Genomic DNA, 21,691 nt, shown 5'->3' with positions numbered 1-21,691 from the left:
GTTTCATTTTTAAAATCAAGGGACAAGAGAAAGGGACAATTTCTCATATCCTGCAAGTGTTCCTTCAAATTTAATAAGTTTAATAAGTTTTCCTGTTTTTGTAAAATATACTTTATAGGACTATTAGCTTTTTAGGATTCAGTTTATCCGTCAAACAGAGTTTTATTTTGGCGGGACACGACCCGTAAATGGCTCTTTACACAATAAAGATTGTCGAGCCCTGATGTAGACAACATCATCTGCTGCATTCAAAAAGACTTTTTGATTAAAAATAATTTATTTACACTCAACATATGTACAGCAGTTAAAACGGCGGCTTTAGATGATAAGATTCTTCTTCTTTCTCTCCCTCTTGTGTTTCCTTCCCTGCACACAGAGAAACAAAAAGATTAACAAAACACTTACCAAAAGAGAAAGAGAGAAAATAAAGTTATTTACATAATTATTGCCCGCCGACCAGTCTGGGTGTTTCTCGGCGTGGATTCTTCTCTCATCCTTTGCCATCCCATAGTATAAATCCTTGTCTGGAGACGACAACTTCCGCCACTGTAGAAACAGGGAAAACAGGTCGTCAAACAAGAGCTTTTCGGACTTGTTCAAATCTGGCTGTGTTCTAGACACTCACCATGTGCCCCAGGATGGTGTTGGTCTCGGCACTATCTTTAGGCTTCATGGTGTTTTTTACCATCTGCCTGTTCTCCCTCATGAACACCATGAAGGCGTTCGCTGGTCTCTTGACGTACGGTCTGGCCCCACAGCATCTGGTGGAACATCAGATCATTGCCATTAGATCTATGTTATGAGTTAAGTGTGCATTTAGATGAATCAAACGTGAGGACTAACGTGGAAGAGCAGGCCTGAGGCGGAGAAGGAGCGCGGCTGGAGGTCTTCTGGATGTTCTGATTGTTGCTAGAATGAAAAGGAAAGTTAATTTCAAGACGATATTTAAGACGTGGAGTTGGATATGAACATGTGTGACACTTACAAAAAGACGAGCGGGCTCATGACTTCCACAGCTGGTCGCGGCTGAACCCAGAACCCTGGGGGGACTCCACTGTTGACCCAAGTCAACCCAGCTGGGACTTGATGGTAGTGCCTTAGTGTGTTCTCTGACAGCACTCGTCCAAACGATGGAACCGTCGTGGCTCCACATTGGAAGGGGTGGGTTTCAGGGGCCGTCGTCATCTTGAACTCTGAGGTCAAGTCTTTCTCTAACTGCTCGACATCAACCTCTTCAATGAGTTTGAGCAAGAGCAGATCGTCTTGAGCAGCAGAGTCCAAATCAGGAGCAGACGGAAGGTCCCCGATCATGGACAGGAACGTGGAGTGGACTGTGTCCGACTCCGTGCTTGGATCAGTCCACTCGGACGAGAAGCTGCTCAGATCGATAGTGACGAGGTCCATTGTTGAAATCATCTGTACAATAGATTATTGATCAGATAAAATATGTTTAAACCAAAATTAAAACATAAACCTTAACTGTTGAAACAACACTTAGGAAACGTGTATTATTGTGATGTTACTAACAATGATCTGTGGTAATAAACTGTACAATAATTGTACTACTTGTACAAATAAATACATTTATATTTATAATATCTCTTGCTGTTTTAATTAACATGTCAAAGTAATTAAGTTACTGCCTAATTCAAACGAGTCATTTACATTTAAATTACATTAAAAGTATTTTTTATTGACGTGTGTGTTGAGTGACGTTGGATCAGTTGTGGGATTGTTAGCAAAAATGTGGCTAAAGCAGAACTAAGATGGACTCAATTGGAAAAGGTGATACTTACCGAAGGTCCGATGCGAAATACGGTAAATCCAGGTGGAAATTACATTTTATATCGCTTCGATAAAGACGCATTAAAGGCCTCGTGTACGTCATCATTGACGCAGGTTCAGGTGTCAGCCAATCAGAAGCGAGCGTTCGTCCACTTGCAGGTGTCATCGCCGTCATGTTTTCGTACATCGGTGAGGACTCGATGTTCCGTGAGTGACCGTTTTTTGTTGTTTATTTGTTTCATTTCTTAAAAGATTTGTTTGTTACCTTCTCTTCGAAGTTTTTGATTCAAGTTTGTACTTGTCACTCGGCTAACACTAAAACTAGCCGTTACACTTGTCAACGTTGACCACGACAACCTTTTTATCCTGTTGAGATCCTTGTGTCGCTACACGGGGAAATAAACATCTCACTATCGTCGATATGGTTTAATTAATCTATCAATTTGGCTTATTATTTTCGAAGCTTATTCGTTTATTTAATCCAACCTCTGTAGCATGACGTTAGCATGTAGCTAAGCTAATGCCGCCTTATTTCACCTAATTTTTCGCCCATGTATCACTCACTACCAGAACCTAGTAGATAAAGGTTAGTTAAGAAACAGCGATTGTAATTGAATTTTGCATTATTACTCGAAAACAACTTATTTAGGAGTAGTTTTCCGTTTTGTTTTTCAAATGGTGTCCAGCAGGGGGCAGTACCTCGGTGTGACGCCAAAGTCTAAACCCAATTTACTTAATTAAATCTTGTTTTTTATTATATTAATGTTTTTGGTGCTGTTTCTTATTGTTAAATAATGTTTGTTTTTTACTATTATTTAAAGAATAGTGTCGCTACTCTCAGTCTGAAACGTGTTATGTCCATAAAGATCATTATTATTAATAATCATTGAGAAGCTCGAAAAGAACATGTGAGGAAAGATCGTATTCGGTAAAAAGTTTTTATGTATCTATTACACATTTTTACATCATTTGGCTGCAGCAAACATAGATTAAAAATGTAAAATTACTTCATTTTCAATTTTAAGTAGAGAAACCAAACAGGAACACAACAAATTAGAACCGATTGAAGATCCAAATGTTTTTTTTCATAAAATAAGAATAACTAAACATGAGGTAAAAGTTGTTTTTGTTGAGAAGAAATGTCTATTTTCTGTTTTGTATTTACTTAATTATCCATTTACCATGAAACCTGAAAATTGAATCTTGTTTTTAATCATATTCCTTTTTGGTGCTGTTCTGGGTGCTGCTGCTCTCCTGCAGAAGATCCTGGAGGTGGATATAAATCTGCCGGTGGTGAAGGTCGAGCAGATGACCCGCCGCTCCTGATTCCATTTCTGGCGTCAGTCTCACAAGCTTAGTTTGAACGTCAGTCTGAACAGCTAGTAGATGCTTTTCAAGGTTCGTATCATCTTTCACTTCCATCCCTTTGAACTGTTGATCCACAAATGTGTCAATGACTTTAATTTCCTCCTTAGGATCTTCATCATCTGATAGTAGAAATCCTTGTCCTGCGACGACAACTTCCGCCACTGTATAAACAGGAAAACAGGTCGTCAAACAAGAGCTTTTCGGACTTGTACAAATCTGGCTGTGTTTTAGACACTCACCATGTGCCCCAGGAGGGTGTTGGTCTCTGCATCTTCAGGCTTCATCGTGTTTTTCACTTTCTCCCTGTTCTCCCTCATGAACACCATGAAGGCGTTCGGTGGTCTCTTGACATAGGGTTTTCTGGCCCCACAGCATCTGGTGGAACATCAGATCATTGCCATTAGATCTATGTTATGAGTTAAGTGTGGGTTGTTGCTGGAATGAGATAGAAAAATGATATTTAGAATCAGAATTAATATTAAAAAATGTACAAAAAGGAGACAAAACTTGTGTGACACTTGGAACATTCTGGAGACACAAACACGAAGAAGGTCATGAACAGCTACTACATCAACAGTTGACAGTTGATCAGCCACTGCTGTTGGAAAACAACGTGTTGTTCGTACGTGTTTCCATGTAAGAAGGGATGAATCATCATCGGTGGAAGCTGCACCCAGAACCCCGGGGGGGGGCCAACGTCGATCCATCTCCCTCCTGTCTGGACCGGATAGTTCTGCCCGACAGCACCGGTGGCTCCAGGGCCTCGACTTCATCGAGGAGTTTCATCAACTCCTCAAAGTCAATTTGAGGAGCAGAGTTGGAATCTGACGGAAGATCCCCGAATATTTCCTGGAGCGTTGAGGGTCCACGCCGGAGAGAAACTGCTCGGATTCGGAACAACGAAGTCCATCGTGGAAATCATCCGTGTAATAGTTTGAAAATGTCATTTATAATTCTTTAATAAATACTCTGAGCAGAAACGTGTCTTTACCTTCTTCAGACGTCTGGAGATACAAGGTGTAAAATACTCTGTTGAACCTGAGATGAAGACAGAAAAAGAAATTTAAAATATATTGCCAATGGCTCATAAATTAAAGTGTAAGGTGCTAATTTGACAAGGTTTATATTTAACACTTAATGAACAAACAGTTGAGAGCAGCTAGAAATGCAGTATATGTTGTCAGGTGCATTATTATGGGCTGTTTATGATCCAATCCACTGATAAAAATCGAAATATTATGTGGATTAACACAAAAAACAATGGATAAATATTTATTATTACAGTTCACGTCATTTTGAAAATATATTAGGCTAATAATTCAATCACATGACTTGTTTAATGTTGTTTTTTTATTTTAAAGTAATCAACTTGAATTAATTTTGACACACTTACAGTCTTTATAGTTTATTTCAACCTAATACTGGGGAAATTGACCATTTACAGTAAATAAACACATACAGTGGATCTTTATTGATAAATAAGTACAAATAAGTTTCAGATCAAATATTTTTTAACCAAAATTAAAACATAAACCTTAACTGTTGAAACAACACTTTCTAGGCAACATGTATTATTGGAATGTTACTAACAATGATCTGGGGTAATAGACTGTACAATTATTTTCCTACTTGTACAAATAAATACATTTATATTTATAATATTTCTTGCTGTTTTAGTTAACATGTCAAAGTAATAAAGTTATTGCGTAATTCAAACGATTCATATACATTCAAAATCACATTAAAAGTAGTTTTTATTGACATGTGTGTTGAGTGACGTTGGATCAGTTGTGGGATTTTTTAGCAAAAAAGTGCCTAAAGCAGAACTAAGATGGACTCAATTGGAAAAGGTGATACTTACCGAAGGTCTGATGCATTTTATATCACGTTGACACAATAAAGGCCTCCTTCACACTCCCTTTAGCTAAATAACGGACACACACAGCTTGCTGCTCGGTGTTGCCATCTCTAGCCTCAAATCTGCAGGTGGGGTAGTTTAAAGTAACTTACTACGTCAACCAGGTGTCACCTCTCAGTGTCTACTCTCTGTGACATCTCTCTCTGAAGCCCATCAACTTCCATCTCTCTGCCTCTGCACTCCGCTCCACTTAGTCTGAAGCAACATGAAAACATTACTGTTTATTAACGTACAAATATGTACATAGTTCAAATTTTTTATGGTCTTCAGTTTTCCCATGGAACTATAATAACAGTTTTTTTAGTGATTAAAAGACATGGTTTGTTTGTCTAGACAAAGTGGAACAACAGTTACTGGGAGAGATGAAAGTTGATGAGCAAAAGCGGAGGTGAGTTGACTATCAATGAATGATGTCCCAATGTTTTCCTTCTTTTTTTTGCGTCAGTCATTTGATTTTGAATATCGATGGCAGAAATCTAAAACTTCCCATATGAGGAAAAAAGAAAAAACTGTCAGTTTCTTACAGAATGCATTTTGATCAGGTGACTTTTTTGTCACAAGGAAGGATGGGATAACTTTGTAAACAGAGCAGCTTTCGCTGTTATTATAATTCCATGGGAAAACTGAAGACCATAAAAAATGTGAACTATGTACATATTTGTATATTTATAAACAGTAATATTTTCATGTTGCTTCAGACTAAGTGGTAGTGCAGAGGCAGAGAGATGGAAGTTGATGGGCTTCAGGGAGAGATGACACAGAGAGTAGACACTGAGAGGTGACACCTGGTTGAAGTAGTAAGTTACTTTAAACTACGCCACCTGCAGATTTGAGGCTAGAGATGGTATATATATACCATATATATATGGTATATATACTTTTAATGTAATTTAAATGTATATGAGTCGTTTGAATTACGCATTAACTTAATTACTTTGACATGTTTATTAAAACAGCAAGAGATATTATAAATATAAATGTATTTATTTGTACAAGTAGGAAAATAATTGTACAGTTTATTACCATAGATAGATCATCGTAACATCACAATAATACATGTTGCCTAGAAAGTGTTGTTTCAACAGTTAAGGTTTATGTTTTAATTTTGGTTAAAAAATATTTGATCTGAAACTTATTTGTACTTATTTATCAATAAAGATCCACTGTATGTGTTTATTTACTATAAATGGTCAATTTCCCCAGTATTAGGTTGAAATAAATTATAAAGACTGTAAGTGTGTCAAAATGAATTCAAGTTGATTACTTTAAAATAAAAAAACAACATTAAACAAGTCATGTGATTGAATTATTAGCTTAATATATTTTCAAAATGACATCTGAACTGTAATAATAAATATTTATCCATTGTTTTTTGTGTTAATCCATGTAATATTTAGATTTTTATCAGTGGACTGGATCATAAACAGCCCATAATAATGCACCTGACAACATATACTGCATTTCTAGCTGCTCTCAACTGTTCATTCATTAAGTGTTAAATATAAACCTTGTCAAATTAGCACCTTACACTTTAATTTATGAGCAGCTGGCAATATTTTTAATTTCCTTTTTCTGTCTTCATCTCAGGTTCAACAGAATATTTTACACCTTGTATCTCCAGACGTCTGAAGAAGGTAAAGACACGTTTCTGCTCAGAGTATTTATTAAAGAATTATAAATTACATTTTCTAACTATTTCACAGATGCTTTCCACGATGGACTTCGTTGTTCCGAATCCGAGCCGTTTCTCTCCGGCGTGGACCGATCCCAGCGAAGAGTTGGACACTGTCCTCTCAACGCTCCAGGAAGTGTTCGGGGATCTTCCGTCAGATTCCAACTCTGCTCCTCAAATTGACTTTGAGGAGTTGATGAAACTCCTCGATGAAGTCGAGGCCCTGGAGCCACGAAAAGACTCGACCTCCGGACTTGTCGACACGACAACGTACGACATCAACCCGCTACAATGTGGAGCCCCGACAGTGCCGTGTCGTATAGACCGGTGCTGTCGGAGAACACTGTCGGGCAGAACCATCCGGTCCAGACAGGAGGGAGATGGATCGACGTTGGCGCCCCCCCGGGGTTCTGGGTGCAGCTTCCACCGATGATGGCTCATCCCTTCTTACATGGAAACACGTACGAACAACACGTTGTTTTCCAACAGCAGGTCAGTGGCTGATCAACTGTCAACTGTTGATGTAGTAGCTGTTCATGACCTTCTTCATGTTTGTGTCTCCAGAATGTTCCAGCAGTGCCAACCATGAACCCTCTCGCCTTTTTGTAAGTGTCACACAAGCTTTGTCTCCTTTTTGTACATTTTTTAATATTAATTCTGATTCTAAATATCATTTTTCTATCTCATTCCAGCAACAACCAGAACGTCCAGCCGACCTCCGGCTTCGCTCCTTCTCTTCCTCCGGCCTGCACTTCCCAGTTAGTTCTCTCGCTTTTTTTACTTTTCCAAAAATGCAACCTTCACTCATAAAATTGATCTAATGTTGTCAATGATCTGATGCGGTTGTGGCAAAAAACCACCCTACGTCAAGAGACCCTGAACGCCTTCATGGTGTTCATGAGGGAAAACAGGGAGAAAGTGAAAAACACGATGAAGCCTAAAGATAGTGCCGAGACCAACACCATCCTGGGGCACATGGTGAGTGTCTAGAACACAGCCAGATTTGAACAAGTCCCAAAAGCTCTTGTTTGACGACCTGTTTTCCTGTTTCTACAGTGGCGGAAGTTGTCGTCTCCAGACAAGGATTTTTACTATGGGATGGCAAAGGATGAGAGAAGAATGCACGCCGAGAAACACCCAGACTGGTCAACGGGCAACAATTATGTAAATAACTTTATTTTCTCTCTTTCTCTTTTGGTAAGTGTTTTATTAATCTTTTTGTTTCTCTGTGTGCAGGGAAGGAAACACAAGAGGGAGAGAAAGAAGAAGAATCTTATCATCTAAAGCCGCCGTTTTAACTGCTGTACATATGTTGAGTGTAAATAAATTATTTTTAATCAAAAAGTCTTTTTGAATGCAGCAGATGATGTTGTCTACATCAGGGCTCGAGAGCCTTTATTGTTTATAGAGCCATTTACGGGACGTGTCCCGCCAAAATAAAACTCTGTTTGATGGATAAACTGAATGCTAAACAGCTAATAGTCCTATAAAGTATATTTTACAAAAACAGGAAAGAAAATTATGAACTAATAAATGGTCTGTTTTAAACATGTAGCATGTGTCTGAAAGTTTAACTCTTTATACTCCAGAAAACATTTTGGACAAATTAAAAAAATTAAAATAAAAAGCTAATGCTAGTGGCAGAGCTACTTCTAACTTCTAAACAATCAACTACTTATTCTAAACGTTTAAAAATGGTGCAGAAATTAAAAGAGAAATCTGGGGCCATCTTGTTACAAAGAAGTAGACGTTTCCCTCGTTTATGAGTTTAAATATACACTAAAAGTTCAACAGAGGTCCCGTATAAAGAGCTAGCAAGCTAAATGCTAAGTGGCTAACTCTTAATCCAGGACTGTCATATTTTAAGATAAATTAATAAAATAAATAGGAAACTATTTTTATGGACCATGACTGGAATGTGGGGCCATTCCCGGTCCTTCAGAGGGCTTTTCCTCTCCTCCTTTTCCCTGCAGCGGTGATTCTCAGCGGACGTGTTTACAGTAACTTCTGCTTCTGAAGTCTTCGCCAACTCGTCTCGGTTCAGCCATCATTCATAGTAAATAAAAACAAGGAAACAAGTTGGCTGAGAAGGCAGTACATCTTACATTGATGACGTCCAGGTATTGTTCTAGAACGGTGCGTCAATAACAACATTCATTTGACACCTCGGCACATGACATTAGAACTCCTGTTTTTCTTAATGATAATCTTTTAAACTGACTCAACAAGAGAATTTATCTTGTTTTGTAAACAAATGCATAGTATGTTGTGGCCGGCAGCTACACTTTAGGGACACTTGGCGGCGCCAGAAGCAATATTTTAAACCTTATGTATTTTCCCTTTTTAATAAGACTGTGCTTTGAGCAGTAAGATATTCCAAAAGACAGACTTGAACTTGATTTTTAGACCAAGGAAACTAATAAAACTTCAATTTGAAGGCACAAGGGCAGGATATGGGACATTTTCCCTTTCTCTTGATTTTAAAAATGAAATGCAAGACAACCCGTTCTCTCTTCTAAAAAAAAAAATATTGTGGCCTCATGAGCAAGAACAAAAATTAATTAAAATTTCAAGGGATTAATCTGCAGTATTGCAAGAAGAAAACATGAGTAGGGGACACTTTGATTTCTCTTAACGTATCGTTCAGAATACTTTTCACCGTCTGTCGGTCCTCCCTGGAGATGTTTGTCTTGAGTTTCAGTAGAGCGGACACGTGTTTTTCACTGGAAAGAAATGGACACGATTCGATAAATGGCAGGTTATTCTAGCATGACATCGATCTTTTGGTCTGGACTTTATACTCGTCCTGATAAAGTTTGTATTTTGGTACCTGAGGTGGGGATACGAGGAGGCCAGTGTGACGACTTGCATCTGTATGGCCGGAACATCCTGGAGGCTCAACACTCCCGCAATCATGTCCAGGTAATCCTTCAGCCAGTTTTCTTTGGAACCCTGCACACACATGTTTCAATAAGCTTTTAATTATCTCTTTGAAAAGTTAAATTAAATATATGAATACATCATACATAAAATGCACTTTTTCTTTTTTTTTTTTATTTGACCGAAAAAGAGAAAATATGGGGTTTGAAAATATATTTTTATTTACTAGTTTCAGTGCTGGAGGAGCTAATAATATGTAGCGGGTCCCAGCAGGGCCTTCGATGACAGATATGATAATTCTGGAACCAGAAACTGTTTCCTTCAACTGATAAAAATCTCTAAACTTAGGAAAATGTTGTCGGAACATGATCTGGAGCTTGTAATCCATGCGTTTGTTTCTTCTCGTCTGGACTATTGTAACAGTTTGTTTCCATGTCTTAACAAGAAGGAGCTGTCTCGCCTGCAGTTGATTCAGAACTCTGCAGCGAGAATTCTAACCCGCTCAAGTAGAAGAACTCACATTTCTCCGATCCTTAAAACTCTTCGGTTCCTCGCACAAGGTTCAGAACCAGAGGAGAGAAATCTTTTCAGGCTGTTGCTCCTAAGCTTTGGAACAATCTTCCTCTCTCTTTGTGCTTGATGGAGTCTACTGACTCCTTTAATAAACATCTTAAGACGTTTTTATTTGTTCAGGCTTTTCCTTGATTTTCTGGAACTCCTGTTGTGTTATCAGTTTTATCTTGATCTTTAAAATATATACTTTATTGAATATTGTTTTGATTGTTTAAGCGCTTTGTGACCCTGGTCTGGAAAAGCGCTATACAAATAAGAATTACTTACTTACTTACTTACTTACTTACAATGGACATGAACGACACCGGACCACAAGTGCTCATGAACCAAGTCTCTTGGATTATCTTTATTCACATATTGATAGAAGGAATGACGTTAATGCTAACTTAGCATTAACTTAAGACACACTTATGTTGTCTAGCTAGCTAGGACTTCACTTACCTCTCATTCCTCATTGCTTTATCCCTGCTGCGGGCAAATAACTTTCTGATATCCATCTAGGAGTTATACAGGAGTTCCACGCAAATCAAAATCCAAATGATATATTTAACAAGTTGTTGTCGGCTAACGTTACCTTCCTCACGCAGTGATTCTCATCGCCTGCCTCTCTCTCTCAACAATGACTGTCAAATCTGCATCAACTTCCTGCTCCCAGGCTCGACCTTTGACACTGTTGAGTATAAATGTCTGGATACAAACCCACTTTTTATCATAGTATTGGCTCTTTTAAATTGATATAGATATTTATTATTTAAATTGTTGACATAAAGATTATATTTAAATATATTCATCATTCATTTTAACAAATCTAGTTTTCATCCTTGGTGAGATTTTAAATGTATTTGTGATACTCACAAAAGTGTTTTGTTTAGATATTATTATATAATGTTTTCTGTCACTTTTTGGTTTGTTGTTTAGTCCCACTAAGAGGGTGTAATAAAGATAAATGTGCAATGCCATGCAGAAAACGGACACAAGGTGGCAGCACTTGCGGGCGACGGTATTCATGGCAATACTTCGCACAAGTGAAACCCAAGAGACTTGGTTCATGAGCACTTGTGGTCCGGTGTCGTTCATGTCCATTGTAATTCCAGGTTGGTTAAGAACTCTTTCTTTAATTCCTCTTACTTTAAACTGTTTATAAGGATTTTTGATATGACAGTTATGTGTGTGAACATAGAAAGTGCTGCGGTTCATGATCGTGGCGATTACTAAAATGGCGTCCGTGGCCGTAGTTAAATGCTTCTGTGTGTATTTTTCTTTTGACTCCTTGACTTTTGTGCGGTAATATTTAATATGTTAAAATAGTCGTGTGTGTGTGGTGTGTGAGTCTGAATTGTGCATTTGTGTGCTATGAAGTGTGAAAAGTATTGTGTGGAGTATATGTAGCATGCTAGCATGACTGCAAGTTCAGACCAGTTATAGGAGCCGCCCTGGTTGAAAGCACGCGCAGAAATAAATATGTTATACCGTTTTGGCGAGTTAAACTGCAAAAGAGATTCATTTTGTTTTATTAAGTGTTCACTTATGGCATCTACTGTACATAATGTACGATTATTATTCTTGATGAAAGAATGAAGGGTGTATGTTGGAAGTGAAGGAATGATTGATAACAAGAAAATGATTAGTGATTAAAAGACATGGTTTGTTTTCAAAGGAAAATTGTAAAATTGACATTTATGTAAATGTACTTTGAAAGTGGTTTTTAAACCATTGCTAATGCAAAAGAAAAAGAACAAAGGAAGAGTCACGATTGCAGTTTAATGAAAATATGTGAATAAAGATAATCCAAGAGACTTGGTTCATGAGCACTTGTGGTCCGGTGTCGTTCATGTCCATTGTAATTCCAGGATCATCATATCTGTCAGCGAAGGCCCTGCTGGGACCCGCTACATATTATTAGCTTCTCCAGCACTGAAACTAGTCAATAAATATATATTTTCATACACAATATTTTCTCTTTTTCGGTCAAATAAAAATAAAAAGTGCATTTTAGATGTATTAACTTTTGAATATAATAACTATGATTATAATATTACCCTGAAGGTATAATTTTCAAATCATTCATTTTTGATCCTTGTTTATTTAGATTTACAATATAATGGATAAAAAGCTATGATTTGATTTTTATTTTGTTCATGGAGATAATTAGAGTCTCCAGAACGGGAATTTGAACTAGTGTTGTCTGGGGGTCAAGGTGACCCCGAAGGCCCTAAAACAAATGTGTTTGTGGTATCCCTTGTGTTGTCTCAGGGTCAAGGTGAACAACCTCCACCACTGCATATTTGTTCACTTTTTAAAAGTTATTTTGAAACCGACTACACTGTGGAACATCTTTTCAGTTTTGTCTCGTTTTATTTTCATTTTCTAAAAGGTTGAAAGGAGAAACGACTATGAAGATCTTTTGATTTATTTTTTAAATCAAAGTGAAAAGTCAAGTCAAGGTTAACTTCTTTGAGGGTAGAGGATCTAAACCGAGTCTCAGACGGATAAAAATGCCCCTCAATATAAAAAACGAAATTTGAATGAAAATGAAGTAATAAAATGACATGAAGCTAAAACGAAGATAAATCAAAAATAATAAGGAAAATAAATGCAAAGATATCTTGAAAAAAAAGTTTTTTTATTGACCTTGCATGAAATTAATTAATTGAATTTTTGTTTGACCTGAAACTTTGACTTGGATTTAAATTGTGACCTTTATTCACAATAACACCTGGCAAAGTCATCCAAATGTTGCTGCCCTGGAATGAAGGTGCCGCATGAAAACTAGAAGCATGCTTGTGCAAACAACGAGACAAAAGTGAAGGTGAAAGTACGATGAGTGCGTGGGTGTGTGCACGCAAGGGGTGGGAGGAAAGTGGGAGGAGCCTGTAGCCTCAGAAATCCTCCAACGCTCAGAGGACCAGAGAGTTATTTCCCCGACTGTAACTTCCAGGAGCTCACATCAGCCAAAGGCTGCTTGGAAGAGAATCCTCTCAAAACGAACAAATCTGGTGAGTAGGATGTTTGCGTTAACAATGTGTTTTGAATTTCTGTGTAAATGTAAATGTATTTTAACATAAAATCTGGCTGAGGATAGAAGTTGAAGTTGATAATGTTTGTCAGTTTAGTGCCAATAATTAAATATCAGGCTCTAGATGAGGTTAAAAAATGGCAAATAATGGGTTTTTTTGTTCTTAAAAATGATTGTTCAGCATCTTAAAATATTCAGAAGTGTAAGAAAAAATCATGTATGAATGGAAAAAACCCATTTGTCATTTTAACGCTGTATTATGGTTTTCCTGCAGAGCAAACGGCTTGAATGAGGCTCCGGTCAAGGTCAGCGGCGTCACACGTGCCACCGATCCCAGAGGGAAGCCCAGCCGGAGGTTGGAGGTTCCCCAAAATATGGCCAGTCAGCAAAGGTCAGAAGGAACGCTCAATATCTAACCACTTATTTGTTTCTCTTCCAGTCGTCTCTTTTGACCAAGACCTGGAGCAATCTCACTTTTACGAGGCAGCTCTTCAGCTGGTGGACAAAGAGAAGCTTCTGTTTGGTCAATCAGAGGAAGACAAAAAAGTCCTCAAGCTTGTTTCGGACCAGAAAATCCTGGAGACTCTCGTGATCCAGACCATATAGACCGAGAGTCTCTGAAGGGGGAACAAGAAGCGGCCGTGTTAGTGTCTGCCGTGAAAGCAGTCCAGCTGCAGGAGGAGCAGGACCAACTGGTGGATCAAATGGCCGGGTCGGCGCCATCCTGGAGGCAGAGCAGATGGAGGCAACAACACGACCAAGTGCTCACCAGCCTGGTGGAGGAGCGAATGGAGAACCCGTCGGTCTCAGCAGTCCGGTGAAGCAGAACTGCCTCCAGGCGAAGATCCACAGCATGGGCCTGCAGATGAAGGAGGACCTGCTGACGGTCGTGAAGGTGGTCAAGAGCTGCTACCCTCCGGAGATGGACATCTGTCAGTTCTATGCCGAGCTGTACCACCAGTAAATGAGCAAAGGCTTGGAGGAGATTGCAGAGTTCGGGCTGGGGGATGAGGACTGCAAGTTCCTGCTGCAATGGGTCACTGACTATTATCCTGGGTAAGTTGCCCGTCCAACTCCCCACCAATGCTATTCCTACCTTGAACTTCCTTCTTTGTTTTTAACTGGAAATTAAAGTGATTTTATATTTATCAATATAATCTTCTTATTCTATAAGACTGTTTAAGAACCCTCTTTTGGCGCCAGAGATCAACTTTGAAGCTCTAGGAAGTCTGCTGCCTGACCACATGGTGGCGTCGCTGCAGGAGCAGTACCTGAGCAAACAACAGGTATATTTACACATTAACTACACAGTAATATAAGCTTGTAAAACATTATTGAAGAATAAGATAAAAAAACAAACATTTTCCAAGCATTGTTATTTTGTTTCAGGTTGTAAAATTTGATAGTATGAAGTGAATTTAGTTTTTTAAAAATGTGGTCAAGACAAGAAAAAACATGTAATTTACCATTTGTTTATTATAAATATAAGTTGTATAAATTGACTCCACCCCTTACAATATGACTTAATAAAGTAACTAGTGAATCGTTTCATTGAAGACAACTTTGATGGGCAAGACAAAAGTAATTTCCATTCATTATTCATTCATCATCAGGTTTGTCCTGAGAGACAAAACTACACAAAGTTATTGAATTATTTAATACATTTTTAAAAATACTTTCACAGTTAATGAATTGTTTTTTTTACATATAGAGTTTGATGTTTTGATTCCAATAATTAAAAAATTGGAATTTCCCTATTCCATAAACCAGGGTCACAAAGCGCTTAAACAACAAAACAATACACAGTTAAAATACCTACAAATTAAAAAAGTATTTAAAAAACAGTTCTTTCTTAAAACCTTTTTTTTTCAAATGTATTTTCTGTTCGATTGTTGTCATTTTGAACAGGCATGGTTGACTGATTTGACAGCATTGCAGTTATATTTTTCTGACACAGGGGGAGCCAACATTTTTTTTTTCAAACTTACGTATTATGACTTTAACAACCTTTGGAACAAATGTTTTTATAGATAAGATGTCTCAGTTGATCTTTAACACTTTTCTATTTATACACCTAAGATTGTAGGATTTAATCATAACTCGTGATTGATAACGTATCAAGTTTTTTTGGTTTGATCAGGCAGAGATGACGACGTTCATCAGTCAAGTCCTGGCGGAAGCGAGGGAATCGTGGAAAAGCGAGCCGACAAAGAAGGACGGAAGCTTCACCATGTCCTATGACATCATTCAGGTATTTGAAAAAAAAGGATTCTTTTGGCTAAATCTAGTAGCGGTAACGTTTCAAACCATGACTTCATTTTCACACTTCAGCTCATCAACGGAATGCTGACCTCAGCGGGAATGGTCGTGGGTGATAGAGAGAAGGTCCAGTGTATAACTTGAACTGAGCGACTCGCTGTGCAGGTAACGTCTCTCACGTCAAAAGAAAAAAGATTCAAATGAATTAATGTTTTCGTTTCAAGGACTTCCAGGAGGACGTCATGAAGCAAAACAAGTGGAGCAGAAAACCGTTCATCAAAGCCAACCTCGGATGGATTCAACAATTCAGGTGGAGCCTCCGACTTCAGGGTGTGACCGCGAGGTGGTCATGTGACTCAACTGTCATGTGTCTGCAGGGATTTTATTTTGAAGAAGAGCTCCATGATCCTGGACGACGTCCGAGAGAGATGCATGAGCGTCCTGGCCGACATGAAACAATCGGCGCACCAGTTCCTACTGAGCCCGGTCCACCAGGCGCTCAAGGTGAGTGTCAATAACAGACGTACAGGTGATCAAAATAAAAATCCATCACTTGTGTCGCCCCAGCCAAACCACAGAAAGCTTGGAACCCACGATTGGCTGCACTCGTCAACGTTCAACAAGATGATCATCCCCTGAATCTTCTCACCAGGTATTAAAAAAGAGCTAAAAAAAAAAAAGTTTTCACGAGCTAAGACTCATGATCCGTGTCTTCAGGAGTTGATCGGACAGCTGCACCAGGAGGTGACGGTGGAATACGTCAGACGGCTGCTGAAGGGAGACGTGAAGCTGAGGAGTCGGGCTCAGCAGCAGGAGGCCTTCGACAGAGTGACGAGCGACGCCGACACTTTACAACGTTGGTTCAGTGATCAGGTGAGAAACTGTGGTGAAACTATGGACGTAGTTCAGTGACATTAGAATATGTTGAATTTAACCTTAAACTTGTTTTTATTGAAATGTTGTTGTTTAAGCATTTAATTGTTTCTTTTAAATAATTGAATTCAATAATGTGTATATATCGAAAGGTTGATTTTGTGGTTACAATTTTTTGAATACTTTCAAAATGAATTAATTGTTTTTTTACTGTAGAGTTTGATATTTTAATTCCAATAATTCAAAAATACATTTTCTGATTTCTATTTTATTTTTAATCGTAGCCTAAACAAAACATAAACATTCATTATATTTATAGTTATTTAAAAGGCTACCAATTGAACTATAATATAAATGACCTTTATATGTTGAATTATTAAAGAAATCAAATCGATCTTTTTGTAAAAGAAAAGTAATTAATTTAAAGCTGCTGGAGTTGAGTGTATCCTCTCGTCCTCAGTTATCGCCAGAATCTCGCGGGATTTCATTGTCCCTTTGCTGATGACATTATGATTGATGCCATGAAAACCGATATTGTAAAATGAAACAGGGTGTGTTTGGTTTCATGCAATACATTTTTGTAAGAATTCTGACCCACTCTAGTAGAAGAACTCACATTTCTCCAATCCTTAAAACTCTTCAATGGCTGTTAGTTTCTCAATGGCTGCCAGTTTCTTTCAAGATCAATTTGAAATTTCTGGTTCTTACTTTAAGAGCTATTCATGGTCTAGCCTCGAAAAGCGCTTTACAAATAACACTTACTTACTTACTTACCTTTAAATATACTAATTATTGAAAAAGATTTTTCAATTAAAATAAATTCAACTTTTCAATATAAAAAAAACATTTAATTTAACTTTTCAAAGAGATAATTAAAAGCTTATTAAAACATGTGTGTGCAGGGGTCCAAAGAAAACTGGCTGAAGTAATACCTGGACATGATTGCGGGAGTGTTGAGCCTCCAGGATGTTCCGGCCATACAGATGCAAGTCGTCACACTGGCCTCCTCGTATCCCCACCTCAGGTACCAAAATACAAACTTTATCAGGACGAGTATAAAGTCCAGACCAAAAGATCGATGCCATTTTAGAATAACCTGCCATTTATCGAATCGTGTCCATTTCTTTCCAGTGAAAAACACGTGTCCGCTCTACTGAAACTCAAGACAAACATCTCCAGGGAGGACCGACAGACGGTGAAAAGTATTCTGAACGATACGTTAAGAGAAATCAAAGTGTCCCCTACTGATGTTTTCTTCTCTAAAATTATCATTCCAAATTCCAATAAATACTGCAGATTAATCCCTTGAAATTTTAATTAATTTATGTTCTTGCTCATGTGGCCACAATATTTTTAAGGGATGATATTTGAAAATAAAAGTGTATATTTCTTAACATAATATTTGCAAATGTTGTGTATTGTTTACAAGGCAACTTGTACATTGTAAATATTTGAAAATACTTATGTTTTTTCTAAATTAAAAATGTTTGGAATAAAGGGTGGACTTTTTTTTTTTTTTTTAGAAAAGAGAACGGATTGTCTTGCGTTTCATTTTTAAAATCAAGGGACAAGAGAAAGGGACAATTTCTCATATCCTGCAAGTGTTCCTTCAAATTTAATAAGTTTAATAAGTTTTCCTGTTTTTGTAAAATATACTTTATAGGACTATTAGCTTTTTAGGATTCAGTTTATCCGTCAAACAGAGTTTTATTTTACACAGGACACGACCCGTAAATGGCTCTTTACACAATAAAGGTTGTCGAGCCCTGATGTAGACAACATCATCTGCTGCATTCAAAAAGACTTTTTGATTAAAAATAATTTATTTACACTCAACATATGTACAGCAGTTAAAACGGCGGCTTTAGATGATAAGATTCTTCTTCTTTCTCTCCCTCTTGTGTTTCCTTCCCTGCACACAGAGAAACAAAAAGATTAACAAAACACTTACCAAAAGACAAAAGAGAGAAAATAAAGTTATTTACATAATTGTTGCCCGCCGACCAGTCTGGGTGTTTCTCGGCGTGGATTCTTCTCTCATCCTTTGCCATCCCATAGTATAAATCCTTGTCTGGAGACGACAACTTCCGCCACTGTAGAAACAGGGAAAACAGGTCGTCAAACAAGAGCTTTTCGGACTTGTTCAAATCTGGCTGTGTTCTAGACACTCACCATGTGCCCCAGGATGGTGTTGGTCTCGGCACTATCTTTAGGCTTCATGGTGTTTTTTACCATCTGCCTGTTCTCCCTCTAGAACACCATGAAGGCGTCCCTCTTCTCCGGTGACTCCGGTAAAGTGAGTGGATTCCTCGTTAAGTGCAGCCTGCACTTTGAACTGAACTCTGCTGCTTTCCCGACCGAACGCACCAGAGTAGCATATATCATTTCTCTGTTGTGCAGACGAGCGGAAGCCTGGGCAACGGCTGAGTGGAAACGGCGGTCGGCCATCTGTGACTCCGTGGAGGAGTTCACCACAGCCCTGGAGCGCATTTAGCACAGCCCTCTGGGTCGAGAGTCAGCTCGATCTCTCCTCCGCCTGCGCCAAGGGGCACAACACGTGTCGGACTTCGCCATCCAGTTCCGCATCATGGCAGGGGAGAGCAACTGGCCCGACTACACGCTCGCTGTGGTCTTCATCGAGCCCCTCGCTCCCCGGATCCGGGTTCACCTCATCCCGCTGTCGCTGAAGGGACCCTGGACGAGATGAACGAGCTGGTCACCCGCATCGAGACTCGTCAACGCGCTGAGGAGTCCCGGGGTCGGGCACCCCTTCTGCCATCCAGCGGTTCCACTCTGCCCATGCACCACGCCGCCGTCTGCCACGTGCAGTCTGAGGACATCGAGGGACACCGTGCCAGGAACTGTACGGTAAAGGAGAGGAGGGTCAGGACGGGTCCAGCACCACCATCTCCTCATCCCTCATGTCCCGCCATTTCTGTGACTCTGAGCCGGTACGGTCACACCTGGTCCATACCCGCGTTCATCGATTCAGGAGCAGACAGCAACTTCGTCTCAGCGGCGCTGGTGAGTCGACACGACATTCCTCTCTAGCGGCTGCCACGTCCCATCCCGGTCCAAGCTCTCGACAGTCGCGTCCTGAGCCGAGTGGAGCAGCGCACCCTACCGCTCTGCCTCTCTTTCGCTGATGGCCACGTCGAGGAGATCCAGCTCCTCGTCCTGGACTGCTCACCGCACCCCCTCATCTTGGGTCTCCCCTGGCTCCAGCAACACCAGCCACGGATCCAGTGGTCTCCTCTCTCGGTGGTCGGGTGGGGGTTGGGTTGTGACCAGCAGTGTTTCACCTCTCTTTCTCTCTGTTCTGCCCGTAGGCTCGCCTATCCTTCCAGCGCGCCTAACCTCGTCGCCGATCTCTCCTGCGTTACACGTGAGTACCATGACCTGAGGGAGGTTTTTTCTAAGACTCGTGCCGTAAGTCTACCTCCTCATCGGTCCAATGGTTGCGCAATTGAACTCTTACCCGGTGCTGAGCCACAACGAGGGCGCTTGTACTCCCTCTCTCTCCCTGAGACTGAGGCTATGAATACTTATATTAAGGAGTCATTGGCTAAAGGCATCATTCGTCCCTCTTCTTCCCCGGCTGGCGCAGGTTTTTTCTTTGTAGGCAAGAAGGACGGGTCCCTCAGACCATGTATTGATTACCGCTCGCTTAATAACATCACTATTAAGAACCGCTATACCCTCCCGCTTATGTCATCTGTGTTCGAGACTCTTAAAGGGGCCACTGTGTTCATGAAATTAGACTTGCGCAACGCCTATCATCTCGTTCACATTCGCCAGGGCGATGAATGGAAAACTGCTTTTAATACTCCTTCTGGTCATTATGAGTATTTAGTCATGCCGTTCGGCTTAACTAATGCCCCTGCGGTCTTTCAAGCCTTGGTGAACGACGTATTACAAGAGTTCCTTACCCAGTTTGTTTTCGTTTATTTAGACGATATCCTGATTTTTTTCGAAGGACGAACGGTCCCACCGCCAGCATGTACGCTCCGTCCTTAGCTGTCTTCTTGCGCATCAACTGTTCGTCAAAGCAGAGAAGTGCGAGTTTCATGTCCAGACTGTCTCATTCCTCGGTTATATCATTAGCCCTGGTAGAATATCCATGGATCCCGCCAAGGTACAGGCGGTCTCCGACTGGCCGGCCCCCGATACACGCAAGGCTATGCAACGATTTCTCGGGTTTGCTAATTTTTACCGGCGTTTCATCCGTAATTTCAGTACTGTCTGCTTTCCCTTGCACTTTCTCACGTCTGAGTAACAGCCCTTCCGGTGGTCCCCGGCCGCCGAGGAGGCGTTCCGGGAGCTCAAGCGCCGCTTTACCTCTGCCCCGTCCTCCGACAACCTGATTCCCGTCTCCAGTTCCTGGTCAAGGTCGACGCTTCCAGCACTGGGCTGGGCGCGGTCCTGTCACAGAGATGCGCTGCTGATGGCAAGACTCACCCCTGTGCGAATCGCCGGACTCCTCCTCCGACTGGTCCTTCTAACCGTCTCTTTGTGCCGCAAAACCTCCGCAAGCAGGTTCTCCACTGGTGCCATGCGTCCAAGTGGTCCTGTCACCCAGGACAGCAACGGTCCCTAACTCTGGTGCGGCGGCGGTTCTGGTGGCCTGGGCTTGCGAGGGACGTCGTGGAGTACGTCCGGTGTGTGCTACCAGCAAGACCTCATCCACTCCCTCGTCTGGGAAGCTGCTTCCTCTGCCGGTGCCTGATCGTCCATGGTCCCATATATCTATGGACTTCGTCACCGGACTGCCGGCCTCGGAGGGCATGACTGCGGTGCTGACTGTCGTCGACAGGTTCTCCAAGATGGCCCACTTTGTCCCGCTGCCCAAGCTACGGACGCCCGAGACACGGCCGAGGCGGTCCTGGCCCATGGCCTGCCCCCCGGGACATCGGACCGGGGGCCCCAGTTCGCCTCCCGCTTTTGGACAGAGTTCTGCCGACTCATCTGGGCTCGGCCCAGCCTCACCTCAGGGTATCACCCCCAGGCCAATGGCCAAACAGAGAGGGTCAACCAGGACCTAGAGACCTCTCTCCGCTGCCTGGTCTCCGGTGCTCCCACCACCTGGGTCAAGGCTCTTCCATGGGTCGAGTACGCACACAACTCGCTCACGTGCTCCTCCACCGGAATGAGTCCGTTCGAGTGTGCCTACGGATATCAACCACCTCTCTTTCCTGATCTCGAGGAGGAGGTCCAAGTCCCGTCAGCGTCGGCTCTAGTACAGCGGTGCAAGTCGACATGGATTAAGGCAAGAAAGAAACTTTTGAGTTTGGCGGCCTCCGCCAAGTCTGCCGCTGACCGGCGGCGTTCAGATGCTCCCGCCTACAAG

The 21,691-nt window shown here is 40.8% G+C and overlaps 1 long non-coding RNA gene and 1 pseudogene across 1 annotated transcript; both read left to right on the top strand.

Moving 5' to 3' along the window:
* Positions 1 to 2,261: 2,261 nt before the first annotated feature.
* On the top strand, positions 2,262 to 3,588 carry LOC148071605 (uncharacterized). The gene is made up of 2 exons (XR_015712789.1): positions 2,262 to 3,183; positions 3,261 to 3,588. It is a non-coding gene; the product is annotated as an uncharacterized LOC148071605 (long non-coding RNA).
* A 7,328-nt stretch (positions 3,589 to 10,916) lies between these two features.
* LOC148071604 (tumor necrosis factor alpha-induced protein 2-like) lies at positions 10,917 to 17,653 on the top strand (annotated as a pseudogene).
* Positions 17,654 to 21,691: the final 4,038 nt, after the last annotated feature.

Source organism: Callionymus lyra, chromosome 9 (genome assembly GCF_982586985.1).
Source record: "Callionymus lyra chromosome 9, fCalLyr1.hap1.1, whole genome shotgun sequence".
Classification (NCBI taxonomy): Eukaryota; Metazoa; Chordata; class Actinopteri; order Syngnathiformes; family Callionymidae; genus Callionymus; species Callionymus lyra.
The sequence above is the reverse complement of the archived record's forward strand: the minus strand, read 5'-3'. Positions and strand labels throughout refer to the sequence as shown.